This window comes from Cydia splendana, chromosome 15 (assembly GCF_910591565.1).
Source record: "Cydia splendana chromosome 15, ilCydSple1.2, whole genome shotgun sequence".
NCBI classification, from domain to species: Eukaryota; Metazoa; Arthropoda; class Insecta; order Lepidoptera; family Tortricidae; genus Cydia; species Cydia splendana.
In genome coordinates this window covers 15887526-15906130 of record NC_085974.1, presented here as the reverse complement: position 1 = coordinate 15906130, position 18605 = coordinate 15887526, and the positions used below count along the sequence as shown (strand labels likewise).

The 18605-nt window shown below is 34.2% G+C and overlaps 2 protein-coding genes across 2 annotated transcripts in view; one reads left to right on the top strand and one right to left on the bottom strand.

Moving 5' to 3' along the window:
- LOC134797745 (SH2 domain-containing protein 4B-like) overlaps positions 1–14179 on the bottom strand; it is a 60903-nt gene extending 46724 nt beyond the window's left edge. The window contains exons 1-2 of the mRNA XM_063770104.1: positions 13992–14179; positions 2184–2230 (exon numbers count right to left, since the gene is read on the bottom strand). The gene's annotated coding sequence lies outside the window, so the exon portion shown is untranslated. The remainder of the gene's footprint in view (positions 1–2183; positions 2231–13991) is intronic.
- LOC134797338 (insulin receptor substrate 2) overlaps positions 1–18605 on the top strand; it is a 394635-nt gene that overhangs the window by 361635 nt on the left and 14395 nt on the right. The window lies entirely within an intron of this gene.

Sequence of the window (18605 nt, the reverse complement as noted above, 5' to 3'; positions counted from 1 at the left end):
TATTATTGACTACAAAGAAACAATGTAAAAAAGTTCCTTATTATATATTTTTATACATTTAATTAGTGTTGTTCAAAAGAAAGCGTTCATGCAAAAATAAAAGGACTTGATGCCATAGTGGATTTTCTAGCAGCTGTTTTTCTCCAAATAACACCCGACATCCATATCGGATCGGACAATGTGAAAACACTCTTATTGTCAGTGCTGGATTTGCCCTAAGGCCCAGTAGGCCCGGGCCTAGGGCGGCAAAAAATTAGGTGCGGCCAATTGTGCCAAAAAATTCGCTGATGATAACAAGAAAATATATATGTATAGATATATAGGTATTTTGGACATATCTACAGCAACACCAAATATGCGGTACTAAAAAACATTATTGAGGGAAAAATTGATGGAAAAAGAGGTAGAGGAAGACCCAGAACATCATGGTGCAATAATATAAGGAGTTGGCAGGTATTACGGACGCAACCACTCTGGGCAGAGTGGCGGAACATAGAGAGGACTTTCGCATGGTGATCGCCGACATCCGTTATGATATCCGTTAGGATATGGCACGATGAAGAAGAAGAAGAACAAGAAATAACTTAAAATGTAGTCAATGTGATGGGTGCTGCGAAAGGGGCAGCTATAGGGCCTGGGGCCTAGGACGGCAAAGACTACAAATCCGCCACTGCTTATTGTACAAACAGCAACACTCTTAACTGTCCATCGGTGCCTTATGCCTTTTGTAATAAGGTTTACTGATGGACATTTAACAGCGTGGGCGATGGTAATGGTTTCGACGAGTTTGAACTTAAACATGGGTTTCAGAGGGTAAGCCACGTTCGTCGTGTTACCTCCCTGTCACACTTACGTACATATTTACAAGTGCGATACAGAGGCAACACGTCGAACGTGTTTCGCGGTAGGCCCTCAGCTTCATGAAAACAGAGAACTGTAAATAGCTGTAAACGGAAACCACGACGCTCCTACGTGACACTGGACCGTTTCCTCTGCTCTAGTTGCCATACACAATGGCTTATCAGCCGTTCCGAACGTCGCCTACCATTATTGTACTAAATGTGTCGTTTGGATGGCGACTGCAGACAGCACGCAGCGTTACTGCTTCGGTATTGTATTGACGCGGTTAACGCCATTCTGCCCGATTCGTACTTTAAGATACGTCAATTAATATATCAAGAAACGATATGGATTAGATGTGTTAGTGTCAAAAGTGACGTTTTTGTTTGAAGAAACGTCACATTTGACACTTACATATCTAATCCATCGTTTCTAGATCTATTAACTGACGTATATTAAAGTTCGAATCGGGCCGCTTGTCAATTTCCTTGATAAATTGCGTTGATGTCGTTGCGGTATTACTCAAAGAGAACGTTCAATTCAATTTATCACAGATCTAGAATGTTAAGCGTAAGCGTCATTTTACATTAATTTATTTCATTGATCAATTTAACAAGAAAATCGACAGTGACATTGCCCGTATCAACACTTCAGCATTTAATATAAATAAATAAATAATAAATAAATATTATAGGACAATTTTACACAGATCAATCTAGTCCCACGGAAAGCTCAATAAGGCTTGTGTTGAGGGTACTAGACGACGATATATATAATATATAATTATATAGAAATACTTATATACATAGAAAACATCCATGACTCAGGAACAAATATTTGTGCTAATCACACAAATAAATGCCCTTACCGGGATTCGAACCCAGGACCATCGGCTTCACAGGCAGGGTCACTACCCGCTATACTACGCCACAGCGGTCGTCAAAACGTTTACGCAGCAAAACTAAAAGCACCGTTCTAATTCAGACTACATCAGCATTACTGCAGCAGAATTGCAGCCCGACATTACTACCGACTGCATTGGTGCAGCAAATGTCAAAAAACTGAGCAGCAACATCGATCGTGTAGTCTGAATTCGAATGGTACCTTAAAAACATGACCATTATTATACTAAAACATGCACAACCAGGTCATGGAGTATTAATTGTGACTTCTTATTTTATTGTGCGAAATATGAATGAGATGTCAAGGAAGAATTATATGAGACATTGAGTCATGATGAAACTATGCCAGCAAAGGAAGTTACATTCCAATTATAGTAGTTGATTTGAAAGGCATTTTTAACTATTAATTAATTGCCTACTTGGACTTAAATTGGAGCTCACCTTTGTCAGTCACCGGGCTATAACTGGACGTGGAAACTCATTAAAACCTGAAACAAACAAGTTTGATTAAACCAAAAATAAATTAAAATTGAATCGATAATTAATATAGACATTATAGTACTTATTATTGCTATCAGAAAGAGTCAAATGAATGATTAAACGTCTTGCTAACCATCTGCATATCGAAATGAAATTACGAGATCAATAAGCACCTACGCGTGTCTCTGCAAACGTGTAATTTCTATAATTCCTAATAGGTACTTCCATTTATCAAAAGTCAAAGCGAAATTAATTAAATTTATAATTTATAAAGCATTTTCATTCGACGCAGCGGCATGCATGTGCGTCAGTTTACTAAAGGGGCCCACTGATTAACAGTCCGCCGCACGGTATCGGCCTGTCAGTTGTTCGGGACTGTCAAAATTTTGTTCTAACTGACAGGCCGATACCGTCCGGCGGACTGTTAATCAGTGGGCCCCTTAGAGACAATAGAGCGCTTACAACTGAAAGTTACGAAACGCGAAATGTGAAAACGTTTTCCTTGTGCCTAATCCATGAAAGGATTTGCAAATGGTATATATTACTAAAAACCGCCACTAATTAGTCATTTGTACTGCGTTAGGCAATCCTATTATTTAGGAAACTCACTCGTTGCGTAAAGGCCTAAGTTTGCTATTTGTACTTCCTGTAGTACCTACTTACAGCAACACTCTTAACTGACCATTTGTGAACCTTATGTACTTGTAATAAGATTCACGATTTATCATTTATTAGTATGGACGATGGTATAATGTTATATTATACATATGGTGCGGACTGCGGACGTTTTGAGCATACTAAAATGGTAAAAGCGCATGTTTACAATTATACATATAATTTTAGAAGATTTTCCTTCCCTAACTTGCCCATTTAGGTTAAAATATAAAAAATGCAATGTGACAGTTAGGTATATTGTATAATTTGAGTTAAGTTTTAGGAGTACCTACTGATTCATATGGTTGAAATTCTATTGTCTTGAAATCGAATGAAAAGAAATGCTGTTCCAATTAAAAATAGTTTACTAACTATAAAAATGACCATGGAACTTACAGTCAACGATTAAGCCAACTTCAAGGTGGGAACAAAGCAAACATCTTAGGTTAAGCAATCGAATAGGTTAGAAGTAAAGAACACAATAATAAACAAGTTTGATGACGATCAAGTAAATAAGTTTTTGGCATAAATTTCATTTTTGGTACAAGCTTTTATCGCTGACTGTACTTTTCTTACGACAGACAACTAATACTCATCGAGACAATTCTAAAAACCCCTAACACAATTAGGTTGCGTTGTTTCATCACAGAGTTCCTATGGCCACCTCCTGTCTCCATCATCAGATCAGTTCAACAGTACCATATTATTGTATTGTCATCAGAAATACATACAGCTGCCAATTTTCATGACGCTACTATCCTTGGAAGAGATGGCCCCCATTTTGTTACAGTTGATTCGCCAAAAGCAGATGTCAGTGTTGCATCATAACGGCCAGGAACACGACAAGATAAGAAATTACCCTCATAGTGTACACATGAATGGTTTTGTGCGGGTGTTTCGAATGTTAATGCCATCTCGGTTACATAAGAGATGTCGTAACATATTTAGGATCGTATACATACAGAAAAACAAAATTTAGAGATGCATACCTACACAGAAAAAACTGTTGTTGCTTCGATTCCCAAAAGTAATGGATGGGCTCCTTATCTCTCTGACTAGCAAAGTGCCAAAGAAAATTATCAACAATTGCAAAGTTCCCATGAAAATTTCTCAATGTTTTTTTCTGCACGTTCTTACAGCTAGTTTCGATTTCTATGACACTTAAGAGGGAAGTAGCACGTGATCGTCCATACAAAAAGAGAAAACGTTTTCCACTTCAAATATTTTCCATTCTCCATGATTTTTAGTATTCAATTGACACAATGAAAAACTAGGTTTATAGGTTTTCCTAATTTCATAATTTGCAATACAATTTTTTTTTTAAAGCGATACCTATAAACCTAGAATATATTATGCTGAAGCGATCGACATCAAAATCAAAGCGATATGTTAAGATTTAGTTAGTGGAAAACGTTTTCTCCCTAAATGGAAATTGTATGAAAAAAAAGTACTTTTTGTCAGTAGCTATGGGTACTTCCCTCTTAAAATAGACGCCAATAAGTGACGTAAATGTTAAATGAAACAGTCGTCAACAACAGGAGCTTGCATGAGAATTTTCTCATGAAAGTTTCCAGAAACTTTTTTAATTTTTGTGGCTCTGAAACCTTATTTCTGGCTATGTTATTTGGACTAATTTGACTAACATCCATTACCGACGTAGGTTTGGTATTTTCAGCAATAGGCAGGACAAGTTAGAAGCTAAATCTGTGTTTATTATGATTGCATCAGATCGCTAAGGTCGATCAGAGACTTATTTTCGACCGTGACATTTTGTGCGTCGTGTTTTCGGAAGTAGAAATTCTTCCGTTCGAATTGAGTACCTACCTACTTGTATGATTTGCCTTTCTTGTCTTACAAACTATCTAGTAATATATACAGGGTGTCCCATAAGTGACACGTCACAGTGACACTGGAGGTAGACCAGGCCAAAAGGACCCAAACCAACTTAACATGACCCCAGTAAAAGTGGCACGGTTTTCGAGTTATTGCCAAATTAAGGTTTTTCATGAGTTTTGACCGTTTTTAACATTGTTAGTGCCAGTGTGCACTCGGAAAGGTCTCTAAGTTAGTTTTTTTATGTGTACGGCATCATGAATAGTTAATTAAGATAACATAATAGGTATTTTATCGATAAACAATGTAAAATGAAAAAAAGTACTGGTTTAATCTTGAATTCAATTCACAGCGAAACATTAATTTCGACTTCGACCACCTGTCGTGAAAAAAATTACTAGAAATGTAATGAGCAAATAACGTTAGCTATTGAGCATGTTATGCATGTTAATATATTAACACTCAAAAATTTATTCTACGTATCATTCTATGTAGGCACGTTTATAGAATGAAAAGCATTTTGTTTTATTTTATTATATGACTATTTTTTCTTACCTCATTGCATATAATCCTTACATACTCGTAGGTACGAACATTTAATGTAAATAATGATCGTATATTTCATGAATAAAAACTATAATCTCCTATATCCCAGTCATTTTTGCAGTTTTATTTTGGAACCATGTTCCATTACCTACATAAAAAATAAAAAAATAAACTAATTAAATTTGTCCTTTTAAAAGTACATTGGGACTTACGAAACTAGTATTACATTAAGTATACCCCAGACGTTCCCCATGTTGTCACTACATGCCATTATTATCATAGGGGTTTGTTTATGTCCCTAATCCTATTTTAGAACAGTATCTCGAATGATGCGGGTGGCTCATGTTCGTCATGTTTGGAGAGAGTTAAAATAAATATTTTTGTTTACTACGGTTACATCTTCCCCAGATATACGAGTAAGTTAAACTTAAATTACAAAAATTATGGATTATAGTATTTTTATCATGTACCTAAGCATTTGGACAAATTATCTGGTACAGTCACCTGCAATAATATGTTACTCTTCCAAGGCCGCAAAAATATGTGACACATTCTTATGGCTCTACAAATAAGATCGTGTCAGATATTTTTGCGGCCTTCGAAGAGTAATATATTATTGCAGGTGACTGTACTTTAAATAACAATGAAAATATCCAAGAAGCTTGGTTAATTATATATATATGTTGCAGTCAAAAGTGTGAACTGGTCAAAAGAACTTTTAACCGACAAAACAGGAAAAACTGCTTTTGACTGAGCATGTTGGTCAAAAGTAGTTTTACCTGAAAATCATACCTATTTCTGGTAGCAGTTTCGTTTTTAGGGCGTAGCAAAAAAAAAAAATCCTAACCTACCTATCTCTGGGAACAGTTTCGTTTTTTGGGCGTAGCAAAAAAAAATAACCCTAACCTACCTATTTCTGGGAGTACTTTTGACTGATAGTAACAATCACAATTACTATTAACCAATGATTTTCAGGTAAAACTACTTTTGACCAACATGCTCAGTCAAAACAAGCAGTTTTGCCTGTTTTTGTCGGTTAAAAGTTCTTTTGACCAGTTCACACTTTTGACTGCGACATATATACTCTCCGGCCGGTTTCGACCACGGCGACTGTTTCAACTCCGTTATTATTATTAATTATTTCAACATTGTAGCTTCCTTGAGGTTTCAAACATTTCTTGAACATAGGTAGGTACAACGTTGGCATTTTGATTAAATAATGGTGCCTTAAACATTTGCTTTCATATGCAGGTCATGAATTTAGATCAAAAACAAACGAAATAAGGTTAGCCAGCAGTTACTACGCACAAAGACAGTTACTAGTTACCCATTTTACAAGTATTTAAGCATGCTATAGCATGAATTATTTAGGTCTCAGATAGAAATAAAAAGCATCGAATGAGGTATATCTTAAATAGATTGACTGCAGACTAGGACTACAAAAAGGCCTACCCCACATAGGGTTACCAGACGTCAGGAATTTTCCTGACATGTCAGGAATTTTGGCCGTTTGTCAGGAATGCGGCCGGAATACGAAAATGTCAGGATTTTTTGTGAATTAACAGATTTTTTTTATTATGTACTGAAAAAGGTATGTTATTGAAATTTACTTAGGTACATATAAATCCAATATAAATCAAATTTAAACAATGTATCAAACATACATAGATATCGCTTACGGCTAGCCCCCCCCCCCCCCCCCCCCCCGTCGCCGATGTGAGCGTCAGGAAAAATATTCGCAAATCAGGAATTTTGTCAGGAAATTCCAAATTTTGGTAACCCTAACCCCACACCAGTTCGGCGAGACTCTGGTAAATCAATTATATCTGGTCCGTTGGAGATCCATTTGTAAACAGGTAATAAATACAATTAATCGATATAATGCCACACTAAAAGAACAATAGCGATATTATCGATGTTTATATCCAACGTAATGATAATTTATTATTCCATAACCATTTAACCTAAAAGGAAACGATGTCAAAAGGTAACATGTCTGGCAAAACAAAGACTTGTTGTTGTTATTATTTATACTTTTATCTATTTAGACTTAATCTAAATGTGTCAAGAGATTAATGAATAATTGCACCTTCACCTTATCAATGTTTTATTATCATAATCTTTTATTAAACAATGCAATGTGTAATATTTTGACTGACAACCATTTTCTAAAATTGCGTAACCGCGCGTCCTTCTTAAAGTACAAACTGGTGATATAACTATCAAGTTATATGAAAACGATGTAACGTTCTAAAACTTCTAAAGTATTCAGGGTGCGTTTGAATCCAGAGACCGTTGGTTCGATGTTACATAAATGGAATTTAAATTTACTATTAGAATTCAACGTCTTTGGTGCCAAAAGAACTTCGTGCAAATACATAGTTTGACTAGCAAATGATGAAGAAAAGGTATACAGTCTGTATACCTTTATATAGAGACGAATATATAGTTTTGAGTCCAATACAACCTTTATTGGTTATACCTATTTTATTCCCACAGTTAGCGACACCGATGGCAAACCCGATTAGGTTTGCTTAATACTTTTAATCGACTTTAAAGAAATAGTTATTTACGATACAAGTACGAAAAAGAGGAAATTCGAAACGAGTGGCGATAAATTAATACGTCCGAAGGGAGTGTTTTAAATCGACAGGAGTTGCGAATTACCTATTCGCTCGTGTATCGTACAACGTTTTACAGCACATAATTATGGCCCTTTAAACTTTTGACATACGCACGAAAAGTGCTATTTTACGCACTAGTGCGGGAAAATAAGACCATATGTACTGTAAAGAATATTTTCGATTCAATTATGTAATAATAATTGGATCAAGTGATATCATATAACTAATGGACTGTTATATGTATTTTTTTAAATGCGTACATTCTAGTGCAACAAAGTCGGGTCACTTTTTAAATAGAGTGTCGCGTTTTCATTGCTGTTAAGATACATTGGGATTTTTACTAAGTACCTTACCATTTATTCAATAAGGAACTACGTTTCGTTCGAGTATCGCTAAAAGTTTATAAAATATGTAATAGTTTATTTTCGCCGTATCGCGCAAAAACATCTTTAGCAATAATTTGAATTAATTTGACTCTAACTTTACAATTAGTCAAATGTTGCAAAGCCGCGATTCACTGTTGTTGTGAAATTTAATTAGAGCCTAAACTTGGTTAGCTGAGGTATAATTAACCTTCAACCCAAAAGAGTGGAAAATTAACTAAAATGAAAGTAAATAAACATCTGCCTTTATTTAAACAACGATATTGTTATCGTTATCACAGTGCCGAAACATATGTAGTGAATAAGACAGCTTATTCGAATACGAAAATTTTTAATAGTATTTAGTCAATTTAGTGAATTTTTTTTTTCTGTTTTTAAATATATTTTCCACTAATTAATAATGTACGAGTAATTATGTACAGTCACAACGCGGGATTGTTATGCCATTTAGGAATTTTGCTAAATTGGAAATTCTATAGCGTAAGTATTTAACAACCAATTTAGCTAGGACCCTATAGTTCGTGTTTTTTAGCATTAGAAATAAGGTAAACAATCTTGATGTGTCTTTTAATTGAAAAACACATTTTAAAAATAAGTTACGGCAAATATGTAACAATTATGAATCTAATACGAACATTTATATTCTTCTGCTTTCATAAGTAATAGTTACTGATTTTTAAAAAGCGTTTTTCAATTAAAAGACATGTCAAGATCGCTTACCTTCTTTCAAGTTCTTTCTAATGCTAAAAAAACGAACTATAAATGGCGCAACAATCGCTGAGCGTGATGGTACTATGTACTAGGTACTATGATGTACATCGTTTAATCTACCCATAGTCTTGCAAGTACTATTAACGTAAGTGGTATACTGAGTTATTTCTGATGAATATGATTGTTTTAATCCATTTAGGACAGTGTAGTCTAAGTACATAAGTAAAACCACGTTTAGAATTAGGAGGTAAATATTTCTAAAAGTGCCTATCTATGTGTTTCTACGAATAACTCAATGTTAAACACATCCATACACCGCCCTTTCCTTTCTCTCTTATCTCATCTAGTTTACTCTGATAGGCTATCTCGACCTTTATCAAATGCTCTTTGTTTGTTCCTCGAATTTCGTATGAATGTATTAAGGAATTATGCGTCTTAAAATTTAAGTCAAGTGTTTTTGACCATGGCATACTTGATGTCACTATAAAAGCATACGTATATATATAAGCGTGCTGTTTTTAAATATGTACGCAATATAGAACTGGATAGGTACTTATTCCTTTTTGTATTGTTAGGGTTCCGTACCCAAAGGGCAAAAACGGGACCCTATTACTAAGACTCCGCTGTCCGTGCGTCCGTCCGTCCGTCTGTCACCAGGCTGTATCTCATGAACCGTGATAGCTAGGCAGTTGAAATTTTCACAGATGATGTATTTCTGTTGCTGCTATAACAACAAACACTAAAAAGTACGGAACCCTCGGTGGGCTAGTCCGACTCGCACTTGTCCGGTTTTTAGTTTACTTATACCGCGCCTCTCGCAGCGCAGACACAATATTAAAATGTATGGTATGGTACAAAACCTTTATCTTGTATTTTTAAATATGCATATTAACGAAGTCGTGCGAGAAAAATATATTATTATAATGGTCAAATTAACAATAACAGTCATGTAGGTATTAATTCCTCACAAAATCGCTTTATTAAACATTTTATTGTTTGATCGGCACTAATAATAGTAATCATTAAGTAAACAAACATCAACCTTGATTCACGAACAAGGTGACCTAACAACTATTCAACATTCACACATTCTTCAAATACACAAAGGTACAAAACAGACAAAGATCCTCAGTTGCCTAAAGCCCTACCCTGGACCTTGAAACTCCGTTATCCATGACTCACTCATCAGCAAATTGTCGATTAGTTCACTGACCGATTCTAAACCTTATTTCAAAGAAATAACGCCTAAAAATAGCCAGTTAAGTTGCTGTTAGTAAATACAAAGAGGCCATTGGAGCCAATAGTTACATTCCATACATGTTGTTGGCGTTTTAAATGGAAGTGTTTTCGAAAGAGGTTTTCAATCTTGCTGAGTAAATTGAAAGTGTCAAGTTTACTTAAATATGTGAAATGCATTTGGCTTCTGAAGTTCCGTAGAAAAGGTTTTTGAATTCATTTTGTAATATATGTATTATCATTACAAAATTTATGGCGTAATAGGTTTTGTTTACTTCACATAGGTATGTGACTTGTTTAAATGCTCAAAATAATATCAACTTACGCTTAGAATAAATTTAAAAGTGGAAAAATTACTGTCTTGGGTGAGACTTGAACTCACGGCCTCTGGATCGATACTCCAGCGCGCTGCCATCTGAGCCACCAAGACCTCATCCATAGCCAGCAAATCTCTCCACCATATTACAGGTCAAGGGGACCCTTAGCGACATCTACCGCAAGAGTGTTACACTTCTAAAACGGCTACCGGAGTTCCACGTCATATTGGAAATTCACCTAATTTTTATTTTTAACAAGCAGAAACGTCTGCGAACGATGCTATTAAGCTTAGAATAAATTAAGGGTCCCCTTGACCTGTAATATGGTGGAAAGATTTGCTGGCTATGGATGAGGTCTTGGTGGCTCAGATGGCAGAGCGCTGGAGTATCGATCCAGAGGCCGTGAGTTCAAGTCTCACCCAAGACAGTAATTTTTCCACTTTTAAATTTATTCTAAACTTAATAGAATCGTTCGCAGACGTTTCTGCTTGTTAAAAATTAATATCAACTTTCTACTTAGTAAGCCCTTGGTGAGTGTTGTTCCAACATACCTAAGAAATTAAGCATGGTACTCCAATACTGACGTCAGTCATAAAAAACAAGCGTCAAAAACCATCAAGTTAGTCATACTGCCCATTGTCACCCATTGCCCTATATAAAGGCCGTTACGTTTAGGAAGGTACATTTCGTCATAAAACAATCGTTTAAACTACCAATATAAATATAAAAAACGTTATTAGTATTATGAAACTTATAATATGATTTAATTACTCCTATGTATACATCACGTTATTATAAGTTAATTAAAGATTATGAAATACATGATATTCGAGTGATTTAATTTAGAATGGTGTGTTGTATAATTAAAATTACTGACTTGCGTAAAAACACGAATACGAGTTAATTAACTTGATAACGACTCGTTAACTAAGCTAATGTAGTAATTAGTAAAGTACTAGGGCATTAAGTAGACCAGGTATTATGGATTCAAAACTAGAGAACACTTTAAAAACTTCGTATGACCTAAATTGTGGTAAGAAAATATTTGGATAAAAAAATGGAATCAAAATAAATTAATTGACCGAAGCGAAGCGAAGGTCTACGTTTTGACTCGGGCATTTTGCTTTCGTATGTCCGGATGTTCTCCTCTACAGGTCGCAATTCTTAACCGATTCTCGTGAAATTTTGTGACCGAATTTTATGACTAAATAAAATTTTTTTGTCAATCCGGTTTTTGGAAATTTTTAAAAATGGCGGAGTCGTGATACCTGGCGCCTAAACAAATAGTCGTATCGATATCATAAGACTTTTTTCTTTTTGAGACATGTTTACAGAGTTAATAGCAAAAAATGCAGAAAAAAATTATCGCTGGTTTAGGCGGTATTTAGATATTTATTTTTAACTAATTTTAATTTGAGAAGGAGTAGCTAAATTTCGTCAACCCATCTAAGAACTATTTGGCTCAGTTTGTAAACGTTCGCTTTTTCTGTTTGCACAGAGGGTCTGGGTTCGATCCCCAGTAATTGTATGCTGGGATATTATAACTTTTTGTATTTTTTTACACATAAATTTCGTATTGTTTTTCTTTAATTGACCGAAGCGAAGCGAAGGTCTACGTTTTGACTCGGGCATTTTGCTTTCGTATGTCCGGATGTTCTCCTCTACAGGTCGCAATTCTTAACCGATTCTCGTGAAATTTTGTGACCGAATTTTATGACTAAATAAAATTTTTTTGTCAATCCGGTTTTTGGAAATTTTTAAAAATGGCGGAGTCGTGATACCTGGCGCCTAAACAAATAGTCGTATCGATATCATAAGACTTTTTTCTTTTTGAGACATGTTTACAGAGTTAATAGCAAAAAATGCAGAAAAAAATTATCGCTGGTTTAGGCGGTATTTAGATATTTAATTTTAACTAATTTTAATTTGAGAAGGAGTAGCTAAATTTCGTCAACCCATCTAAGAACAATTTGGCTCAGTTTGTAAACGTTCGCTTTTTCTGTTTGCACAGACAGAGGGTCTGGGTTCGATCCCCAGTAATTGTATGCTGGGATATTATAACTTTTTGTATTTTTTTACACATAAATTTCGTATTGTTTTTCTTTAATTTACTATACACCGTGTTTTTATTGAATTCCGTTAACTTCGGGGTATAGTTAAGTACGTTTATAAGAACTAAATGGCATAGTTAATTTTCAAAAAAAAATTTTTTTTTTGTTTTCTTTTTTGTTTTTTTTTTTGTTTAAAAAGTAATTAAATGTAGCATATAGCGTTGTTGTAACACGGGCATTACATTTAACTCAACCAAACAATTGAAATCTGTGACATATCAATGTCATTTCGTACATCAATCGACCGAGATTGTACTTAAGTTTAGTAGCAAATGTATGAACTCATTCTAAACACTAATCAATATGTAAGCCGGCCCTAAGGCAAGTGTACACGCTTGTAGAGGCCTTATAGTAAAAAAATAAATTATGGATTATCTCCGAAATGGACTTAATTAGAACATCGGTGTCTTTGAGAAAGTTACTTGATTTAAGCTCAGGAATGCACCCTTGAAATTAACGGAAATCAAAAAAAACACGGTGTATTTAAAGCTCTTAGCATCATGTTATTTCAAGCTCTGCTCGCGAGGTCTACAGCTCACAGAGCCACTAGTTTACTATACACCGTGTTTTTATTGAATTCCGTTAACTTCGGGGTATAGTTAAGTACGTTTATAAGAACTAAATGGCATAGTTAATTTTCAAAAAAAAAAATTTTTTTTGTTTTCTTTTTTGTTTTTTTTTTGTTTAAAAAGTAATTAAATGTAGCATATAGCGTTGTTGTAACACGGGCATTACATTTAACTCAACCAAACAATTGAAATCTGTGACATATCAATGTCATTTCGTACATCAATCGACCGAGATTGTACTTAAGTTTAGTAGCAAATGTATGAACTCATTCTAAACACTAATCAATATGTAAGCCGGCCTTAAGGCAAGTGTACACGCTTGTAGAGGCCTTATAGTAAAAAAATAAATTATGGATTATCTCCGAAATGGACTTAATTAGAACATCGGTGTCTTTGAGAAAGTTACTTGATTTAAGCTCAGGAATGCACCCTTGAAATTAACGGAAATAAAAAAAAACACGGTGTATTTAAAGCTCTTAGCACCATGTTATTTCAAGCTCTGCTCGCGAGGTCTACAGCTCACAGAGCCACTAGTTATAATAAGAATCTCGACAATAAATTATTGTAACATATACATAGAACTCTTTTAATATTGAAAATAATTAATGACAATAATATTTTTGTATAAATATTAGTCTGAGCATAAGCCATTAATAATTATAATAAAAATGTTACTCAAAAACTGTTATGTTATATATAATAATTATAAAATGTGTACACCAAACTCAAGTTGCTCTACATATTTCCCTAATTGTCAGTAGTTATTATTCCATTACTTACGGGACGAAACAGGAAAACAAAACCGTCCTGTATAGTTTTTCACTAACCACGAAAACACAACACTAAATCCACAGAACAAACTCAAAGTAAGAAACTTTTTAATTTATCAGCGGGAATTTTTAAAATTTCGGAACGCGCGCGCGTCTGTCCTCGAAGCGCGCTCTTGGCCGACTGGTGCGTTCAGAAACAAGAGAATGTGACTTTACAAACGGTATGCTGCCGGTGCCATTCTGCACCCAATGCACTTTATTTTCTCTTTATAGATAGGAATTTATTATGTCTTTAAATTTTTATGTATTTTACTACACGCACAACGAATAAAATAAAAGAAATGCAATAAATTATATTTGCATAGGTATTTTAAGAAGAAAGTCTTATTACTATTATTAGCTTTTAATTTCACCACCAAGCAAGCTAATAAGAGTTTCTTTTTCCACAAAAACGCTACCATAATAAGTTATCGTGTTATTTCAATAAAAATTTAAATATTACCTTAAACCTAAATTAAAAAAAAACGTAATGTAATGAAATAGCACAGGGACGCTTTTTTTAACCAGCCCAATAATGTAACTTCAATGCCCTGGAATTTCGATACTTTTACTGATCGTAATTACATATAATAGAAACATATTGCAATACATAATAATTAGATACCTAAATTATAAACCTGACGTGTATTGTACAATTTATAACTGTGAAAATTATAAATAAACTTTGAACACATACCTACGTATATTTACAATACTATATAAATTTCAAGTGTTTTCCTTTTGTTACTCATAAACTAAAATTACAACTCAAACCAATAACTTACAGAATACCCCATCAAATTTCGCTCGGCGGCCTATCACGAACTGTTTATCACGACACGACACGCTGTTCGGCGCAGGCGCTGCCGGAAACACCGGCAAGGGTTTTGTTCTACACTAAGTACATATTATTTAATAGCTTGTAGTTTTAAGTGTATATTACTTAATCTTAAACGGTAGCAATAAAGAGGTGAGCCGTCATGTCGAGCTATTATGTTTTTTTAATTAGAACTTGGGAGTTTTAAAAGCTATATATGATTAAATTGTTAAATAAATATTCTTACAGAAAATCGCACAGCATTTTGTTTGAGAAGAGAGAGAGAAAGATTGTTTTACTCTGCTTTATAATCAGTGAACCTTAGAATTATATTATTATATAAATATGTTTTAAAGAAAATTTCTATTCATAAATAATATTGTAATATTAAAAATTTAAGGTAATTTCATGTCATACTTTTTGTGTTCCACTGTTGGGTAAAGGCTTTTACTCTATTAAAATTACTTAACCTTATTTAATCGAGGTGACCCCTACTACAGTGTGCCGACGGTATTCTCGTAGATAAGTAGACAATGTTTACTATATCATTAACTATGCACTTTCTCCACAGTTCGTGGTATGTACTTGTAACGTCGACTCGTGTTATGAACTTTGACATAGTTGCCTCTATTTGCGGCTCGTCTAAATCATATGTCATGCGTGCAACGTTTTAGCGTCCTATTTTATCTCTATATTTATAGTTAGTACCAAGATAGGTGTCTAATATTATTACAGTGTGAGTAAATATTATTATAACATGGTATCGAAGTGTACCTGGTTGGAAAGTCTTCCCAAAGTTCATTTAAATTCATTCATTAAAAAAATTCAAAACCGGCCAAGTGCGAGTCGGACTCGAGCACGAGTGGGTACGGAACCACTATTTAGAAACATTACGCAAAAAACGGGGAAAAAATCACGTTTGTTGTATGGGAGCCCCACTAAAATATTTATTGTATTCTGTTTTTAATATTTGTTGTAATAGCGGCAACAGAAATACATCGTCTGTGAAAATTTCAACTGCCTAGCTATCACGGTTCATGAGATATAGCCTGGTGACAGACAGACAGACGGACAGACAAAAGCGGAGTCGTAGTAATATGGTCCCGTTTGTACCCTTTGGGTACGGAACCCTTAAAATTGGCAAAAGTACCAAAACATAATGATTGACTGGTGCAATCAAGTTGAATTAACCATACATACCGACATCATATGTCATATTACACACCCACCCATACAAATACATCCATTACAGATTGAAACAGATGATAGACGATATCATTAAATAAACACTTTCTCTATGAACTATGACACACTATCGCTGTGAGATACTCCATAGTATTATGGCGTTAGGCCCTAAAACAAGCGTATTGAGTGCAAAATTTTAACGTTTCCCTCTTTATATTCCCTCCCTCTTTTTCTAGTTTCCCTCTTTTTTTTAATGATTATTTTTGATATATTTTTTTTGTACAGTATTTTAGGAATGACCTATTTATTATACAACTGTTGACAACCAATTATGAGCCTTGTAGCTTGACATAAATGGTTGTTTTTTTTTTTACTTAAAACCATAATGTAAAACGATCTATAATATATACGAATTTAATCGTGCTGAGGTTACAAAAACCACAACACCCGAATTAAAGAATAGTGCTATTGTAACATAATTACGTTTCTAATTAATACGAAGCTAACTGAACATTTTTTACCCATTTTTTACCTCAATGATACTCTGTCTGCGTGCAATTTAACAACCTGGTGCATTAAATGACAGTTTGATGAATTTAAGGTCACACGTCATATTTAATAGGTTATCATTATCAGTGATGGATGACGCTGACGATGTGGCCTCAAACCATAATAATACGTCTCGCAGCGAAAACAAAAGTGTAATACTTTCATCTAAAAGCTCATTTCATAGTCAACTCTATATCGTACATAATAAAGAACAAATTAAAAATGGTAAATAGTGTTATTTATTCCTTTTTTGTTTCAAAACATACGATCGATGCGCAGCCTGCGCAGGGGCAACGATCGCGGTAACTTTCTGTAATAAGATTATTATAATTCTAGTATATAAAGCAAAAATATATTATGTAACGTTACAGAGAGTAACGGTATCTTTTTAGCAAAGTCGCCGACACCTGTAGAGCAATACGAGTAAATAGAGAGATTATATTCTGCGATGAAACCTACCTTGTACCGTAGGTAGTTTAGAAAAAGTTACTATTTTCAAAATATTCTTAAATACATATACATATATACTTGGTCAAGCAGATCTTGTCAGTAGAAAAAGGCGGCAAATTTGAAAAAAGTAGGCGCGAAGGGATATCGTCTCATAGAAAATTTGAATTTCGCGCCTTTTTCTACTGACAAGATTTGCTTGACCATCTATATCTAATATTTGACACAAATTATTAAGTATTTCATAATTTCATTAACAATTATTTACATAATCACTTCCTACCATTTATCAATATCATTAAACTTAAACTGGTTTTTAAAGAACTTTAAAGTTTAAATGTCCTCTAAAAAGGACAACTGGCACTTTTTCGAAATTTTGTAAAATGCATCTAACCTAACAAGACATAACTCGCGTAGTCTTTCCCTTATTTGTCCTATTTTTATTTTATTATCGATATTTTTTTCGACAGAATTTAATACATTTTGTTAAGTTTGAAATTTTAATAGTTCATAACTCTGGGCGAAATAAACACGAAATCCCAATTTGGGAGATACAAAATGTATGTAAATTTCCGGTGAGTTACGAAAATTCCATACGTTTTTGTAACTCAGGGGTAGATTTTTTACGACATAGGGGAGACCGAGGTGAGTTGTGACAGAGGAGAGTTGAGACATCGTTGATTTTTTGGAATCTATTAACTAAAAACATGGTCGCATTAGCGCGCGTTTGTTAGTTCAAGTTACGAACTAACAAACGCACACTGTTGCGAGCTCGCTAACAGTCATTAGATTCCAAAAAATCGACAATGTCACAACTCTCCTCTGTCAAAAGTACTCGGTCTCCCGGTGAAATTGCGCTTATATTGTACAGAACCGTGAACTTTTATCTATTTACCAAATTTTATCGAAATCGAACGAAAAAAAACGACAACTGACTGAAAATCGGCCCTATGTTTTCAGTTGCATGTAATGTCGTAAAAACCGTAAGTGCCGTGTTTTATTAGAGCATTTCAACTAATTACAGTAATTACTATGGTCGTAATCTTAATGTCGTTGTTTAATACAGTAAGTGCATTCACTTTGAGACTAAACTTTTTTTACTTGCAAGTCAAGTAAACCAGTTCAGTTTTGTAATTTAGTATTTATAAGGTATAGAAAACGATTGTTTCTGGACATTTATCGGCATTAGTTGCAGAGAACAGAATAAAAAATTGAGACTATTGTGAAGGTATTTAAACTATAGTAAATATATTTACTTGGATTTTTTAAATTTGAAACTACAGCACATAAAAAAATGTATTTTTTCAATTGTCCTGAAGCAAAAACTTTGGGACGTCCGTGCTTTTAAAGCCATGAATATGAAAAATAAAGTGTTGTTAAAATATTATGCTCAACACAAAATATATTTTTAGAAATGCTTCAAAAATTGGTTTATCTTTTTTTTTATTTATGTAGTTAAGTACATAAAGCTACGCTATGCTATCAAGCTATCAACAACTGAGGATGGCGACACAATATACACATTCCTGCAAGTGACGCACGCTAAATAAGACTTCTAAGTAAATGTAATCAGACAGCAAAGAATCTGTAAC